The sequence below is a fragment of the Vidua chalybeata genome, chromosome 2 (genome assembly GCF_026979565.1).
Source record: "Vidua chalybeata isolate OUT-0048 chromosome 2, bVidCha1 merged haplotype, whole genome shotgun sequence".
In the NCBI taxonomy this organism is placed as follows: Eukaryota; Metazoa; Chordata; class Aves; order Passeriformes; family Viduidae; genus Vidua; species Vidua chalybeata.
Window position 1 is genome coordinate 15984150 of NC_071531.1, and position 18125 is coordinate 16002274.

At 44.8% G+C, this 18125-nt stretch overlaps 1 protein-coding gene across 1 annotated transcript in view; it reads right to left on the reverse strand.

Annotated features, from left to right (window-relative positions):
- RAI2 (retinoic acid induced 2) overlaps window positions 1–16860 on the reverse strand; it is a 44462-nt gene extending 27602 nt beyond the window's left edge. Inside the window, exon 1 of the mRNA XM_053936513.1 lies at window positions 16729–16860. The gene's annotated coding sequence lies outside the window, so the exon portion shown is untranslated. The remainder of the gene's footprint in view (window positions 1–16728) is intronic.
- Window positions 16861–18125: the final 1265 nt, after the last annotated feature.

Here is an 18125-nt window from a genome sequence, read left to right on the forward strand (position 1 = left end):
GTATTATTTATACACACATATATATAAAAGGCCATCTTCCACCATCTTATCAACTGCTGGCTGAGAATAAATCATGCAAGGAGAACAGGCCAGACTTTGGGACCACCCTGGGGAATACCCCACCCCACAGTTGTTGCCTCTTGGCAAATACAAGCAAGAAGCGCACATTCACTCTGAAGTCTGAGGAGGCAAATCACATATACTGAAATGGTGAGTTTCAGCCAAAAAAACTCCTTTCTGACAAGAGTCACTGCTATTCATATGATTAGGCTCATTAAGAGTGAGAATTGGAAAAAAACTGCAGGATGGAGTCTGCGTGTGTCTCCTGGCTGAGATGTTCAGCTGTATTTTAACTTGTGAAAGGAAAATTATCCTTGCAACATGAAAGCAATAAATATAGTGGGATTACTAGTCAGCAACTCAATGGATACTACTTCCAACAGCCCTATAGTTAGTAAGTACTCAGTGACAGTAATTGTTACAAGCAACTGAACCACCAGAGAGAAATTTCCATGTTATCTGTACCCATACATACATAAAATACCAGTCAGTACAAATCCAAAGTATGTGAGGTTAAAGCTAATGGGCAAGCTTTGTTGAGCATCTCAAAAATCAAATTAACTGCAATCAAATTCATGGCACAACTCAGGGTTCATTTCATTACTATCAGAAAATTCAATCTCTGAAATCTTACAATATTAAGCTAAAGCAATGATCTTTCTGTTAAAGTTCTCTCTTTTTTCATTTCAAGGTGAAAAGAAGCTGGCACGCCTGGGGAAGGTGAGGGTGATGATTCCCAGCAGATACTACTGAAAGCTTGGCAAACATTTAATCAATTACTGTTATATAAAGGAAAGGAGAAAAACTCCAAATATCCTTTCAAACACACACTCAATGACATGTTGCATTACAAATTCTACCTCTTGCATCTATTTGTACATTATGCCTTTTCCTGCACAAATGCATATATAGGCATAAACACACATGCATAGGTAGGCATATACATATTTAAATTCAAAATACAAATCCATTAGGGAGCTAGTTAAATATGCTCATTGCTGCAATAACTAATCATATCTCTGTGCTGTACTGCAGGTGGGAAAAGTCAGAAGTTCATTGCATTAAATTCAGGCATTTTCCTTTTTTAAATAAAGCTGCATTTTTGGTTTATTTCACAATATGCACTTACTTAACCTTAGTGCAAGACCTAGCTGTAGAATACTCACTGCAATTTCAGACTCCTTTTTTATCCCTCTTCTTCAAGGTTTCCAACTAGGTTTCTCTGCGGGAGTCAAGTGCAGTTTTAATAAGGCAGATGAGGCAGGGCTTCTCAACTGCTTTTGATAGAGGTGAGGTGGTCAGCTCTTTATTGACTTTCTGCAGTGCTGCAGCTACAGACCGTACAGACAATCTTGCTTTATGAGCATGCACCAGGCAGGAGGAAATGGGCCTGGAAATTTCCAGCCAGCAGTGTTTGATGCACTGCTTGAAAAGCTGCACAATGTGCATATAAAGGAAACTAGGGACAGCCTTTTTCCTTGTTGTTGCTAAACCACCAGGCTGTAGTTGCTACATTTACCTAGGAAAGCTTGCTCAGGAGCCATTTTAAGAATTACTATGTCTCAGGAAAAGGAAAGAAAACAACGCTGGTTATTTTGTGCCCATTACAGAGTGCTGCATATCAAAGATCCTTTCATAAACACTTGGAAAAATCACATGGGAGGTAATAACCCACTGAATTATTTTACTGTCCTTTTCTTGTGCAGGCAGCCACAGCACATCCACACTATATGCAGTGCACAGCTGCACTGATATACACAAAACCTCACAAGGGGATGTGGAAAAAAGGAAGCAATCACAGGCTGGTATCATGTACTATTAAGGTTTTATTGGTACCAGCATGGAGCAACTGCATCACTAATTAATGGATGCACACAGGCTACACATATCCTTCCAATCAAGTGACAATAAACCCAGGTAGCCTTCTTCACCCTCATACATACATTTCTTGAGCTATTTACCCCACTCCTTGTTTTTCTGGACTGCACATTCCCCTCTTCCCTCACCATCCCACATCTACACTAGCAAGGCACATCCTTGAATTCTGCTCTGACACAGGGGAGATGAACATCCATGGCCCCATTCATGAGCTTCCTACATTGGTGCCACTGGACCAAGTTTATAACAGCAGATGGGGTTCAAACTATGCAGACAGGAGGTTTGGAACCCTCCCCCAAAATGTGTCCACAAATGCTGACACAAAAATAACCATTGAATTCAGGTTTGACGTCTCTCTTTTACTCCCGGCCCAAGGGGGACAACATCCTCCTTCCCCAGGGGAGCACAGCAATGGTGAGCAGATCAAAGACAGCAAGAAGGTTCAGACACTTTGGTGATGGCAACCCTACAGAAGCCAGAACAGACTTTAGTCCCTACAGAAGTGTACCCACATAGGGCTGCACATCCCAGCTTGCACCCAGCTGCAGCAGCAGCAGCACCACTCTGCCAAGGACTGGCTGAGGGAGCCAGGTCCCACCTCCTGCTGAAGCACCTGAGCAGCCAGCACTGCTGCAAGGTATGCAGCACAGTTTCACTTCTTTCAGCTAATTGCAAAGCTCTTGGGGATTCTGAAAATAAAGTTATAAGGTTCAAAAACCTTACAGCTACAGTGCTCCTATCTGAGGATATACCCTTCCTGCAAGCAAGACTTAACTATGTGCTTAAATTCTACTGACTTCAGGGGACATAAGGATTTGCTTAACTTTCATTATACCAGCCATTTGTTTTACAGCTACCTGGATAATATGTCTTGCCTTTTCATGTACAGCACTGAGCTCCTTCCACAGTACGGTATTACTTCTTACACATAAATGGAAGATCAGGTAGAAATTGAGGCATCTTTAGCTAGCTACCTGAAAAACATGGACAATGACAGGCAGATGATTTTGCTGCACACTGCAATGCTATCTAAGTGCTCCTGAATTTTCACCTGTGAGATAAGCATCAGTGAACAGCTACAACATAGTCCTTAAAGAAGGGTAACAAAAGGACAGTAACCTATATCAAAGAACATTTCCATATTGTGTTCTGCATTTTATTTTTAAAAATGCAGCTACAGGGAACAGACATCCTGTGAAATAACAGATGTTAGACTCTCACCACACATACACTGCTATAATTCAGATGACCTTGCTGAATTAGAAAGCTAAGCACAAGATAAATGTCCACTTTCTCTCCTTAATGCCTGTCTTGAGCAGGGAAGGGTTGTGCTGGTGTTTAGTTATCTGTTTCCTCCCAGTTCTCCATCTGCAGTTCCCCAAAGTATGTTCTTACAGCACTTCAGCTAGTTTTTCCAAATCAAATGCTGCTGACATTGTGAATCTTATGAATTTTCTTTCCTGACAGGGATTAGATACTGCTTCACTTTAACCCCCCAAATTGGCAGAAGCTGGAGACTGGCCTGGACCCGCTGCCAGTTTGTGTTCAGGCTCTACTCCCAGTAGGCAAGAGATGCTCAGGGCTTCTGGACAGTCATATGCAATACGTTGATTTAATCAAAATTACATGCCATTTTCACTCTTTAAAGCAAAACTCAAACAGTCAAACAGTTAATTATTGCTTTAATTCTTAAGATCTTTAATTCTTGAGATCTTAAGATCTGCATGTGTTCAAAATACTACAAGAGAAGAAACAGACTGACATTGTCTTTCGGTCTTTTGCTGGTAGCAAAGCAGATTATTCCTATCATGTTCTGCAGGGGTGCTGTCAAATGCTGCTTCAGGCTATGGGCCAAAACCTACCCCCAGCCCATGTGCTCAGTTCCCACTGGCATCAATGATATCTCCACCATGGACTGACAGTAGTAAACGGGCAGAGATGTGCTGGCTGCTCAAACAGCACGATCTATGTGCTGAATAATTCATTTTAAACTGTTGCACAGATGTCAAAATGTTATTGCTGATTTCTAGCCAGCAGAATGGGCGTTTCTTCTCCTGATATGAGTGTGTCATTGCCTGTAATGCCAGCGAAGACTTGGGGGATGTCTCAGCCAGACAGCAAAGCCCATACATGGCATGCCTGTGCACATACAATTAAACACATATGATCACTTAAGGCCACCTTTCACTCTCCTTATTAGGATTCTCCTGCAGATGCACTCACCCATTGCCTTCAAGAAGTTTCAAAAAAGCAGCTCAAAATATGGCATGGTTACATATGTTTGAGGGTAGTCTCCAACAATCACTTCAGCCCTTTGGATTTTGCTGAAATCCCATGGAAAAACTCTAAGTACAAACAACTTAAGAGTCACAGATGAGTTTGGATAACAAAGTGAATCCAGACAAACAAAACATAAACCCCTGCCTCAGTAAAGGGGAACAAATAAATGTATCCTACAGAGTTTGCCAGCTTAGCCATGAAGAGAACTCTATGGTACAACCAAAAGATCATCCTCCTCTCCAAGGAAGAAAAAAGGAGTTTTTCTGTGTTTCTCCTTTCACTAAACCTTGAGCAGCCAATATGGCACACTCCAACATTTTCTGGGCACTGGCTTCCTCAGCCAGGTGGGCTTAGCTGCTGATGGTCAGCAGCCACCTCCAGAGCGAGGTGGGAGTCCTGTGTGCAGGTGGGCTGAGGTAGCTGGGGATGATAGGAGAAGTGGAAAGGAAATGGGAAAGATCCAACAGAGTCACGGGCTTTGAACAGAGGTCAGAGACCAGGGATCTCTGACACAAACCAAACAAGCACATGCACTCCACACCAGCCCAGGAGCATCACTGGGCTGATCACATCATTAGGGATGTGTCAGCTAAAAAAGTGGGATTTTTTCATGCTCCTAGATGGGCTTCTTCACGTCTGCTGGTCTGTGTGGAAAGGGCTTAATGAGGTCTAATTTGTTTCAAATCCATAGGTTTCTTTTTAATAATTAATCCTCATCACTCAGCAAAGTCATTCCTTACACCTGACTACTTGCTATTAGGAATAAAATTTACTGTGAAATACTGTTAAAAGGTGAAAAGCAAGTGACATAATTCACATTTTAATTAAAAAATATATATATCACACAAAACTGGAGCCATAGAAGGAATAATAACAGAATAAGCCAAAAAAAATCCCACCCCAACCCAAAGCCTACTCTTCCCCATCACCCACTTTATTCTTGTCGTGCTATTTGAATTCTTCTAATTGACTTCTCTTACTGGATGCTCTATGCCCAAACCATATTTCAGTTATTCACTCTGCGATTCCAGGAACTAGAGAACGTGTCGGCATCATTACCGTGAGCATTACACACCCTCACACACAAGGGCCCAGGAACTACAATTAACACATTAAGAAATAATAACTGCCAAGGGAGCAACAGAAGATAAACAGCATGGAGCTGATGTAGCAAGAATTCTGCTTGAGAAAGGGCTGTCTCTTGGGTAACGGGCAAGGGAGAGGAATTGAAGTGCTGTGCAGCGTTGCCCATTTACCAGAGAAAACCCCAAAAGCAGTTGCACTGTTCACACATTAATTTCTTGAAGTTTAATTTTACTAAAGTTATTGCTGGCTTTAAACTAGATTTTGAAGGAATCTGAAGGCTCTTGTTCTCAAAGAAATAATAATCATGTCCTGTTTCAAAGTTTAAAATTGGTATATGTTTTCTGGTATTTGAAAACCTGCCCTGAAGTGCTGTGGGTTTGTCATTTTCTTGTTCTTTTACAGTAGAAGTGAGACATACTTTTTTTTTTTTTACCTATACATTAAGATACATTTATTAAAAAAATAACAAAAATAGCTTTTTCCTACTTGTCAATATCTATTTTATGATTGCCTTTTTTTTTTTTTTGGCTAGTTTGTTTGGTTTTTTTTAATAAATGTAAATAATTGAGTTATTTCCCCACGGTTTTTTAATGAAAAAAAAATTTAGATTCTAGAGTCTTTTATTTAAAGCTTCCACTCTTGAGAATGTTTTGTGTGAGTAGTCCTGCAGAAGCTGCACAACAAAAGCCAGCAAGAGCATGCCAACCATTTGAATACCTATCTATCTTCACTGCTGTAACCAACAGAGATCATGGAGCACGCTGCTCCCTTTGGGCATCAGTCTTGACTTTAGCTGCTGCTTTCAGGTGGACCAGCCAAAGGCCTTAATACTTTCCAGTGAGATTAGGAGCTGAAGGAACACGATGGCACATGCGAGGTTTATGAAATGCTTTGTCTGGCATCTCTCCCACCTTGGGGCTGCACAGTCACAGAAAACCCAACAAAAATACTGCCATTAAAATAACAGCCTTTCCTACATTCACCCAAACCCCTGTGCAGGAAAAGGGAGGCAGAAGAGGCACAGACACACAGGGTAGGATTAGCAGCTCTGCACCTTTTGGGAGAGGGGGCGATGCCTGTGACCCGTGTGGGGCTCGGTCGCTGGGTTTCTGTGACAGGCGTGATCCCCCCCGCTGCCCCCACGCACGGCTCATCAGTCAACTCAGACATTTCAGCAAATCACATGGCACTTTGTAAAAACATAATTGTTTTTATTTTCCAATTTTCCATGTTTTGTGCAGAGTGCTGCTGTGTTCAAGCGAAGTGAATAAAAGCATAAACAGCAAGCACCATCTGGAGAACATTCTTCCAGCATGCTGAGAAATAGCAGCCGCCTGTGTGCTACCTGCTATAAATAAATGTCATTTAAAAATGTCCAAAAATTGTTTGTTCCTATTTGATGGAACTGTAGTCAGATAAAATTTTCCTTAACCCTGTCTTCAGGTACCCAACACCTTCACAGAAAAAAATTCCAAACAGATGTAGATATTTGTCTCTCTTTATGTTAATATGGGTATTACTAACAGAATTGCAACCCTACACATTATTCTAGTAACAGCAACAGAGGTTGCAACTTAAGCGTAACACGTGAACAAAGCACTGAAAATCTCAATGCTTTTTAAACTGTACCAGGTTCACAGTAGGGAGATATCTCTCAGCCTGCTATCAAGACAACAGGCAAAATTATTCATTCTCCAAAACTGATAGTATATCAGTATGGAGGGGAAAAAAAAATACCAGAAAGTCCGTAATTTATTTTCAGTCTACACAAAGCAACATCTCCCTCTCTGCTGACAAAATACAGACCAAGCTGGCTGTGGGGCTGTGATGAGGCTCTGCGAAGGGTTGGAGTTTGCTGTGTTTGTTTAATCACTGCAATTAGAGCTATGCAAATAATGGAATTGTTTGCTAGAGTGGCAAGGCTGGGGTAAAAAAATTAAAAAGAAGTATTTGGGTTGAGTGATTTAAAAACAATTTTGGTAAAATGAAAAAACGAAACCGTCTAGTTTGTTCTACTCAGATTCAACTCAGAATCCATTCAGTTTGAAATGAAAAATACATTTTCATACTGGAACAAAGCATATGAGCAATTGTCATTTTTCCTTCTTTTTTTTTGGTCAGACAAAGATTTTCAGCACCCAGGAAGGGATGCTTAGGAGAGCTTGCTGCTTCTTGGGGAGGGAGGAGAAGATTTGCCTATCCCTTATCCCAGCCTTGGACACACCTCATGCTGTTGTGCAGGGGCAGGGCTGAGTGCTGAGGAAGCTGCTGCCAGCCCTTCTCTCCCCCCATGCTCTGCTCTGGGCAGCTGCCCTGCCCCGGGAGCCCAAGGGTGGCAGGCAGATGTGGGTATGGAACAGCAGCACTGCCTTTTCTTGGTTCCACGTGGCTCAGCCACAGCGGAGCGGATGACTCCTGCAAGAGCAGCACAGCCCTCGCAGCCCACGCGAGGTTGGGGTGTGCTCTGGGATATGGCATGGGGCCGAGTGTCTGAAGCGTCCCTGATAAGCCATAGCCACCAGTAGGGATCAGGATTTGAAGAAATGTTAGTGGTTTTCTCCTTTGTTTTGAACCCTCCTTATATTGGCAGATGTCATGAAGGGAGAGGAGCGAATCTGTCTTGTTCAACAGCATCCACAAAAACATGCTGGGTCTCTTTCACAAGAGAGTGGCTGAGATTGCTGAGGCTCAGGGCATATCACCAGCATAGCCATCATTTAAGGGCAAGAGTGGAAGTGATGGACATCAACCAGATCCAGTCCTTCCCTCGAGCTATGGCGCTTTGTCCACAGCCAAAGTAGTTGAACACTGGTGTGGTCACAGAGCAGCTCTGCTAAAGCCTTGCTTTTGGCTGGGACTGGCCACCATTCCCACTGGAAGCAAAGGCATCACTCCCACCATATTTTATCCTCTCCTTTCATTGGGACTCAATGTGTAAGGAACTGCATGAATAGGGATGAGGGTCCAGTCCCTTCCCTGATGAAATCATCGTCTCAAACACAGCAAGGGCAGGAAATGGTAACATGGTTAGAGTTCTCATTAGACATGTTTTCCTAATATTTATATTTTAGCTACTTTTATTTACAGAGTCCACTCACACTAGTTAAATTATACACTTTGAAAAAGAATACAAAGGCTGTCTGGAAGTGAATACACTGGACTACTGATTTTGTTAAGATAATAATGATGATTATTGTGATTAATCAGCCTTGATGAATAAGATTTTGCCAGACCAGGTGTGGAGGGAAGGCAGGTGGTGGGAACATGGCTGGCTGTCCATGCATGCACACATGCATGCGTGCTTGTGTATGGGGGGGAGGGTTGTTCTTTGTTTTGTTTTTGCCTTTGGTCAAATTCAAACAATGTGCAGTAACAAGAAGTAAATGTCATTTTCCTCCCATCCATCTTAATTTGGCATCCATTTTAAAGCTTACCTTTGACCTTTTAAAATGTTAATACACTTAAGCAGATATAAAAAACACAAAGCTCCTGGAAAAATTAATCACACCCATATCATGATGCTGGTCTAAAAATGTAACATCAGTTGTTTTCCTATTTAAAGAAACATTTGTCCAGTGCAGCAGCAGTAACTATGCTACAATTACCTATTATTTCCTTTTCAAACAAATAACCACATTAAATGCTATAGCAAAACCCTTTCAGCATAACCACCACAACTTACAATGAATCTGTTTTGTTGAGTAACTGCCTAGAATCATGGAAAGGATCCTGAAATGGACCTTGAGAAGTGTCCTAACCCATCCCTCAGCCCCAGGCAGGGCCAGCTAAATCTAAACCATTCTTGACAGGAAACCTTATTTAGATTTCCTTTAAGTAGCAGCCTTAAATAGAACTGGGGAAAATTGCACAATTCAAAATATCTCATATATATACATACATGAAAATAATCTATATATGAGTATTATATATGTATAATGTATGTATGTACAAAGAGACAACCCTGATCTAAATGATAAGTCTCCCTCCTCTGACCACTTCATACCCTCTAACAAAAGAGTCCAAAACAGGAAACTCTAATAAAAACACCTCCTTCCTTTTTAAAAATAAAAGGCTACTCAACTGAGAACCTCAGCTCCTTGGGAATGCAGGGGCATCTCTTCTCAAGAAAATCAGAATTATCAGGTCCCAAAATATTTGGGTCTTCATGCTGCAGAGCAAAGAGCTTTTCACTTCCACCAAAAAGCAAAAAGTAAGAGTGTTGACCAGCCTTTCCAGTAACCAAAGTGAGTCTAAGATGTCTGTAGCCTGTTTGTGATCAAGGGCATCCACCTTGTCTCCCGACCTAATCATTTCTGGTGGGAGGCTGTACTAGGTCCCTCCAGGACAGTCACTGCACATCTCTGAGGTTACATGCTATGAACACTGGGATCCATGGCACACAGCCTTATGCTGTTTCCACTTTCCTGTCTGTAGCACTCATGGCATCCAAACTGATGGCTACCCCTATCAATTCAATATCCCCCTTTAGAGGACCGAAAGCTGTGGTGACAGCCAAAATACATCCTAAAAGAAGTGATGATTTCATAGCTAAACACAGCTGTTACACAAGCATCTAAAAAAATCAGTTAGGGACCTAAACATAAACCCGAGCCAAAGGCAAATGCATTTCCTTGGTGAGTGGAGAAGTAAATTCCTTGCATCTGTTTTCTTCCACCTACCATCAATACTTTGGTTGTAGCACAACTGGAGCATGGTCAGGCAGTTTTCTGTAAAATGAACACAAGCTTAGGCACAAGGGTGTGGGGAGATGGGAGATACTGAGCTTGGCACCACCAGTCCTGTGAGAGAACAACAGCCCTTGATGTATCCTGCACACACAATGCAGCAGAGCTCTAACGCAGAGCCCAGCGTCTTCTGTCACAGAAGCTTTGTGAATCCACCCTAAGCATACGTGGCTTCTCCAGACATAAAAAGGCAAGAGGTAACTCCATCCATCCCCCAGGGACCAGAGATGAACTACAAGCATGTCACATGAGAACAGAAAGGCTCTTCTGCGTGCTCCTTCTTCTAGGATCTGCTTATATGCTCCTACTTCCTCCTGGCCTCCCCTCAGCATCCCACAGCCTGCAGAGCAAGCTTTGGCTACGTAAAAAGTCCTCTTCCCCCAGCTTTTTGCAGGGCAGACCTCCTGTTTGAGAGCTGCCTCAGACCTCCAGCCCCAGCACCAAGGCTGGAGATGCAGGCATTTATTATTCAGACAGTGATGCCTGACTTCTTGGTTAAGAAAATCCTGATTAAAAAACAATGTGTTGCCCTTCCTGTTTGCTTTGCAGTGGCCTTGTGTAGATCCAGCCCTACAGCAAGTGATCCATCACCAACAAACAGAAGATGTGTATCATGCAAACACAAAAATACTTCACATATTACTTTTTTTTCTATGTCTTCCATTCTCATTGTCCATCTATTCCAATGTTCCTCATTATCTTTTCTTTAACCTAATTATTATAGATATATATGGAACACCAAATGGTTTTCTTTTAACCAAGGACCATTTTGTGCAATACTGCCACATAAGCTTCAAAGACAATCAAACTTAAAAGAAAAAAACCACAATGAATTCACATTTCTCACTTTCTCACTCCTAACCCTTTATTTCTTGATTTTTTTTGCTTACATGCCACAGAATGTACATGTTCCTTTGTTACACTGTTTGTGAAGTTTATTCACCATATTCTGATAATCACAGATTAGAACTTCAGTAATACTCCTCTAGTTAATTAGTTTATTCACTAGGCACAGATTAATAACTGATGAGCTACAAAAAGTTGCTATTGTCTGAGTCAGTCACCAAGTAACTAACTTGGCCGTTCAGGCAGGGAGAAGTTTTCTTGTCTGAAAGGTGACAAGTAGCTATGTAATGACTTCTATTATTTTCTCAATAAACTCAGAGAAAATAGGACACTGCAGCTAGAAAAACACAGAAAGAGAAATTAGCTGCTACTGTCATTAAGCATTCAGAGACTGATAAAGAACAGTTGGTGCAATGCAGCTGGAGAGGCTTTTCAGAGTAAAGTGATTATTCTCTGGCCATTAACAAATTATTTTTTCCTGGACTGAAAGATCTGCACTCCTCCAAATAACCTGGCTTTGCTATGAGGAGCACACTGACTGCCAGGGCAGGCAAGAACCATTGGCCTCTTGGCCCTCCTGGTGGCCACTACACTTCCACCTCTTGTTTTCCATGCCACAGGAAAAGTGCAGAATAATTAAAAGGTTGAAGCACATGTGGACATTGGAAGGGAGACTGGTTTTCAAAATTAGCCCGACCAAATGAATTTGGAGCTGCACCCAGAATGATGTTCAGGGACCTGCCCTTAGCAGCCCCACTGAAGCTTAGTGAGGAGTCACAGCAAACTTCCCTCACCTCTCTTCTCAACCAGAGCTCACCCCCAGTCATCAGCTCAAAGATAACACAATGATAAGACATTTGGGGACACAGTCAGTCAGTCCTGAGGCTTGTTCTGACATCTCTGTGCCTGCCATGGGGGAGGTGGGGGGAACCCAAACCCATATCCAGCTTGTCCTGCAAGTCAACAGCAGCTGCCTTCCTTCTGCTATAGTGGCTGCTCTCTAGTCACTCTAAAGGGAGTGGGACCAATACAGAGACCTGGAAGCTGCTAAGCTGAAGGACACCTTTTTTCTGAAGAGTGTGGAAGAAACAGGAAACCTAATCTAGACTCTCTGTTTAATTCTTGAGAACATTTAGCCCTCTGATATCTTAAAGACACATTTCCAAACAACTACACGTGCAAATTGAGATCAGTGATGAGTGGTGTCCCTCTCAGGTCCATACTGGGACTGGTATCCTTTAATAACTTCATCAATGACACAAACAGTGGGATCAAGGGCACCCTCCACTCTTGTGAGACCCCACCTGGAATACTGCATCCAGCTCTGGGGTCCTCAGTACATGAAAGACATGGAGTTGTTGGAGCAGGTCCAGAGGAGGGTCATGAAGAAGATCTGAGGGTTGGAACATCTCTCCTGTGAGGACAGGCTGAAACACATGGGGCTGTTCATCCTGGAGAAGAGAAGGCTCCAGGAAAACCTTACAGCATCTTCCAATAACTAACAAAGACCCACAGCACAGACTGCTGGGACAAACGATTTAGCAGGGCCTGTTGCAATAGGACAAAGGGTAATGGTTTTAAACTAGGGTCAATTTAAACTGGACATAAGGAAGAATTTTTTTACTGAGAGAGTGGGGAGACACTGCAGCTTGCCCAGAGAAGTGGCAATGTCCTATGCCTGGAAACATTCCAAGTCAGGTTGGACAGGGCTCTGAGCAACCTAATGTAGTTGAAGATGCCCCTGCTTACTGCAGGAGGGTTGGACTGGATTACCTGTAATGTCCCTTCTAATCTAAATATTCTATGATTCTATTAACTAGAAAATATAACAGGATGCTGGAAACACATCCTGCTCAGAGGGATCCAGTCACTAACTCCCAAAGCCAACAATTGACTGTGTAGCTGCAACTTACATAAGGGTCCCCAGGACACCCAGCCACCCGCAGGACTGGCAAAATCCTGCAGATATGACCCTGTAAACTCACCTCATCCATGTTACAGCACTGCTCTGTACACCAAAGGACAGTATGGATAAAACTGGGTGGGGGAAGAAAGAAAGCCAGAACTAACAAGCTACATTAAATCACCCAGCAGAGCAGCTCCTCCACAGAGTGGCCTATTTACAGAGTAGCTCAGTGCCCTGGGAGGGATGGGCAATATTGCATACCCAGGAAAGGAAATTCCCTAGGAGAACTGAGACAGGCTAACAAAGATCCCTGCAGCCCAGGACCTCTCATACAGCCACCTCTTTTTTGAAATCTAGAGTCTGCTGGGAGGATTTAGGCCGACGGCTTTGAACATAAGATAAGGAAAACTTTTTCATCCTGAAAACAGACTGTGAAACTCAAGCAATGCTGGGAATTTTCACTGTATTGTTATTCTGTAGATGCTGTTTCTGGAGGCAGGACCCAGCACAGCTCAAAACAAAGCCATCCGTGGCTAGCGCCTCACATCACCAACCATCTCCTTCCTCTTGAAATAAAATAAAATAAAAACAAGTACCCCCATAAATCATTCATCCATCCCAGTTTCATAGCAAGAATATTTGTCAGCTCCCATTTTATGCCCCTTTCTCTGGCTGCCTGTTCTACAAAGCCACCATTTCAGCTGCCTGTGCATACAGACCAGCAAGCACACAGCACCACAACAGCTCCCACACTCCCATCCTCCTGCCTGCAGAGAGGATGGCCACCTCTCTTCCACAAACCCTCACCTGCACTACCAGAGATTTTTCAGGAGATTTTTTAAAATATCTCTTTTTTTTATCAGTAGCTCTGGGGCACCCATCAGAGGTACTTCAGCTACTGTAACAATCACATGATTTATGTAAAAGTAATTGAGGTTAAACTATCTGCCACATCAAACTCTTCACATTTGGCCCCATCTTTAGGACCTAGAAACATCTGAAATAAATAAAGCAGTGTGTCATTTAACAGGGTCTGGGCTTAATTAGGATCATTCTGGATTTTATGGGAAAAGCTTTGTCCTGGCAGCTTTACATAGCTAGTCTAGCACTTGTAAGGTTATCTGCTTTTTTTTTTTTTTCCCTTTAGTACCTACATCAAAATACTTTTCCACACAGCTTTTCCTTTTTTTTTTTTCTTTTTCATCCTCCAACCAGCCGGATGACAACCACTCCTTATCTTTGGCTGTCTTCCATGCTAAAATAAGAATGCCGTTGTTACGCCGAGGGAGCTGCACCCTTCCACCTCTGTTCCCTCCCGACCAGCACGCAGCTGGCTGTGCAGGAATGCCCGAGGTTCCATTTTCTGATCATTTTTCTGTGACATTGTCGCAATTTACCCTTTAGCTATAATTTCTATTTCTAAATCACACCAGGCCTCTCGTGCCATGCGTTTTGTAGCCTCAAGTGACAGTCTGTGTCCTGGAGAGCTGGTGATCCTCAGCCTGTCTCCACTGCCACTTGCTTCCCTGGCTTGATGTAGGCTCGCCGACACGAGGGCGAGCACGCAGCCAGACACAGCTCGAAGGGCGCCGGGTGATTTGATCAGCAGCAGAGAAGGACTGGATTAGAAGAGGGGTAGGATTAGAGATTGATGAGTTGCTGTGAGGCTGCTACGTTGGTATGATTGGCTCCAGCAGCACTATTTGAATGTCAAACTGTGTCCCCTCGGAGCAGAGAGGTACCACCTACGTTGGGTTTCAGACTGCTGTGTGCAAGGCAGCTGGTGGAAAGTAAGGGGTTTGAGTTGGGGTCTGAACAGACAGCCCTGTACAGATGAGACCTTGGCAGGTCAGGCAGAGATGAGGAGAGAGGGAAACATGGAATGATTTGCCCACAGCTACACTGGCAGTTTGAGTCAGAGGCAGAAACGGGAGCCAGATTTAAAAAAAAAAAAATTAGTTCCTCATGCAGGAGATGAGCCAGCAGCCTTTGTTACATCTAAATGCATTTTTTCCCCTGTAATTCATACTGCTGCAGGCTCTGCACAGTGAACTCAAGCATCCTGAAGTTGTAGGGTGCTCAGTGTGATCTGCTGATTGCACATGCCAAGCCCCCTACATGACCAGCTCCATTCTCCAGCCCATGCCTACAATGCAATCCGTGCATGTTGCAAAAGCACTTGCTTTTTTTTGTTAGGAAGTGACCAGGACCCTGCAAAACCCATCAATGAGGTGATTTCCAGCCTGACCCAGATAGCTCTGGCTGCTGGATCACCTCCAGAATTTAGTGTATACACAGGAACTTAGCAGCACTCTCTAGTCAACTCAAAGAGTTATCCCCTCTTCAAATTTGGCTTCAGTCATCTCTGAAGGTGAAAGAGACTTCAGCTTCCCCTCTTGGAGCTCCTCACAGAAATACTATAAAATTCATCAAAGATGCCAAGGACAAAATAGTGAGGATGCATTAATTGATCAGGTTGCTCTAGCAGATTGGTGCAGGAAACCACTCTGCCTATCAGCAGCCTCCTCTGCTAGTTACTGTAGTTACATCTGATTAACCGGGGCCACTCACAGTGTCGTGAAATGGAAGGAAAGGCTTTTCAAATTTACATATTAAAAAAATGGAGGTGTGCTGATTTCTGTCCTATGGAGCGTTTCAGACATAACATTAGTAATCAGTAGCGTATTTGTGAGGAAATCTTTACTTTCAATGCCAAGCCAATTTGCTAAAGATAAATGACATGAAAGGTTACTTAGAAAAAAGAAAAACATTTCCTCATCAAGTTTAAACGGAAAATACCTGAAGAATTAATGGGCAACCAGATACTCTTTCCTTAACAATACACCTCCATTAGGCAATATATATACTTTGAATCCCGCATTTGAATAATTTTTCTTTCTAGAAAAATAATTCTGATGGAGAACGTGCAAGAAAACTACCATCAACAGCGGTAAATAAACCGAAGCCGAACCAATCTCTCAAAAAAGAGGTGTGTTGGGGATTAAATGAGAGAAGGAGAATAACTGCCCTGCAACTCCTGCCCAGGGCGCTTGCACCCTGCAGCATCCCCCCGGAGGGATGCAGAACTTCTGGAGCACGACACTTCACCCTGGCATTCACCGCCACGTACGCCCGGACCGCTGCGACGCCGGCGCAGATGACCCACGCCCCGCGACAGCCTCATCCAGAAAAAGCCATTAAGGGAGCCGCAGGTGACAGTCCATCCGCCTGGCAGACTTCGCCAGGAAGCCGGGCGACAGCGGGAGGAATTTCTGCCCTAACTTCGGAAGGGTAAATTCTCCTCCCGCTTCTCGCCTGTGACCGGCTACGCGAGGGACCCCAAACCATCCCATTACCGCCCATCTTGAAATCCATCCTACGCGTTCCTAATCTCCTTTCCCCGGAGCGCGGACCGGGCGCGGAACGCCGCCGTGGCCCCGCCGTGCGCGCTCTGCCGCCCGTGGGGCAGGAGCCGCGAGCCGCGGGGGGCGATGCCTGGCCGCGGCACGCACCGCTCCTCCCCGCGCACCCGCGGCCGTGATTTTGGAGAAGTTGCGCAGGCAGGAGGAGGAGAAGGAGGAGGAAGGGCGGGGGTGGAGTGGGTGGCTCTGCTCGTGCGGTCACGGTCTCGCCCCGTCCCTTTCCCCGCCGCGGTCCCTCCGCGCCCCCCCACCGCCGGGACAACCCGCACAAAGCCGCCGCCACCGGGGTCTCGCTGCGCCCGCTCGGCGCCACCAGAAACAATAGTCACGGGCCGAAGCGGGGACCGCGGGGCCGCCGCCCTCCCCACGGTACCGCAGCGCCCGGCCGCCGGTGGGAAGAAGGCTTGGGGGGGGTGGGATTCCCGCAAAACGCCGCCGCCCGGCCAACCTGTCACCGCTCCACCCGCCCTGGGCTGTCGGTGCGCATCCGCTGCGCGGCACCTACCTCCGGTGGAGGGTGCGGCAGCCCCTAGCTGGGCTCCATGGGGCCGCAGCCGCCGCCCGCTCTGTCAAGCGCGGCCGCCGCCGCCGGGGACGCGCCGCCCTGCCCTGCCCGGTACCGCGTCCCGCTCCCCCCGCGCCGGGCGGGCCGGGGCGGGGCGAGCGCCGGGGGCGGGGCCCGCCCAACCTGCACCACGCCCGCCGGCACCGCCCCCGCGCCCGCCAGCGCTGCGAGCCCTGGGGAGCGTCGGGGTCCCGCGGAGCCGCAGCGGGAGCAGCGCGGACGCTCGGGAGGATGCTGCAGCAGGCAGCGTCATCATTCTTCATAAATCTCCTGGGTTTTTTGCTCCGTGCTTGCTTGGAGTTTTGACCTTGTCTCCTCTGCGTTTATCTCGGATTGACCACGATTCTGACTTCCTGTTTTTCTTTATTCCCCTTACACCTCTTTGCCCTTTTTAATTCTTCCTCCCGCCCGCCCCCCCCCCCTCATCTTTTCCATCCTCGCTTTCCCTTGTCCCCGTTTTCCCATCAGACTCTGAATATCCCATGCTTCTTGACCTCAGTCTCTGGGCTTTAAAACGGTTTTATCAAGGGCAAAAGAGTTTTTTGTAGGTTTCAAATCGCTATTAAGTGTCGCCAGCAGCTTATTGGAAGGTGCAGTGCATTAAACTAAATCCATGGCTAGTATTACATAATATGCCCTCGAATGTACGTAAAAGATGATTGTAATTCCATCTGGATTTCTGTTGATATTAGCAAACCGCTCAAGATTTCCTCTTGTGGTTTAAAGGGCTTTTCAAAACCTTTGACTGGTGCTGGATCAATCAGATTATGATTTAAGAAAGGGTAAAGCACACACACTCATGACATCGTAGGAATTAGTGAAAGAAGAAGAAAAAAAAAAACCTTAGTAGGTCATCTGCCTAATCCATCTTCCGAAAGAGTAGGAATGTCCCCCATACAATAATTTATGGGCATTTGTCTAGTTTTCTTTCAAATGCTCCAAATATGTGGCTTCCTTATTGCCCATAGGAATTTAGGTCAAGCTGCCTGAGAAGGAATTTCGTAGCATCTTGGGATTTAAAATCCGCTACTGTTATTCCAAGGTGTTTTTGGTTTTGTTTGGGTTTGGTTTTTTTTTTTTTTTTTTTTTTTTTTTCTCCCAGACAGCACAACTGTACAGTTGCAGTTGGTCATTTATTTCTTGCCCATCATCATGGAAGGATTTTGGCCATCACTTTCCCTAGGTTGAGAGCCCAGGGACATGCACAGCTGAGAAAATGTCAGCTTCATGCTCAGTGTGGCCAAAAGAGTGACTCAAATGTCAGGACTTGTTAGGAGAGTAACGAAGAGGAAAAGATTTTACACTGGAAAATGTGTGCTGAACCTGTGCACTCAATA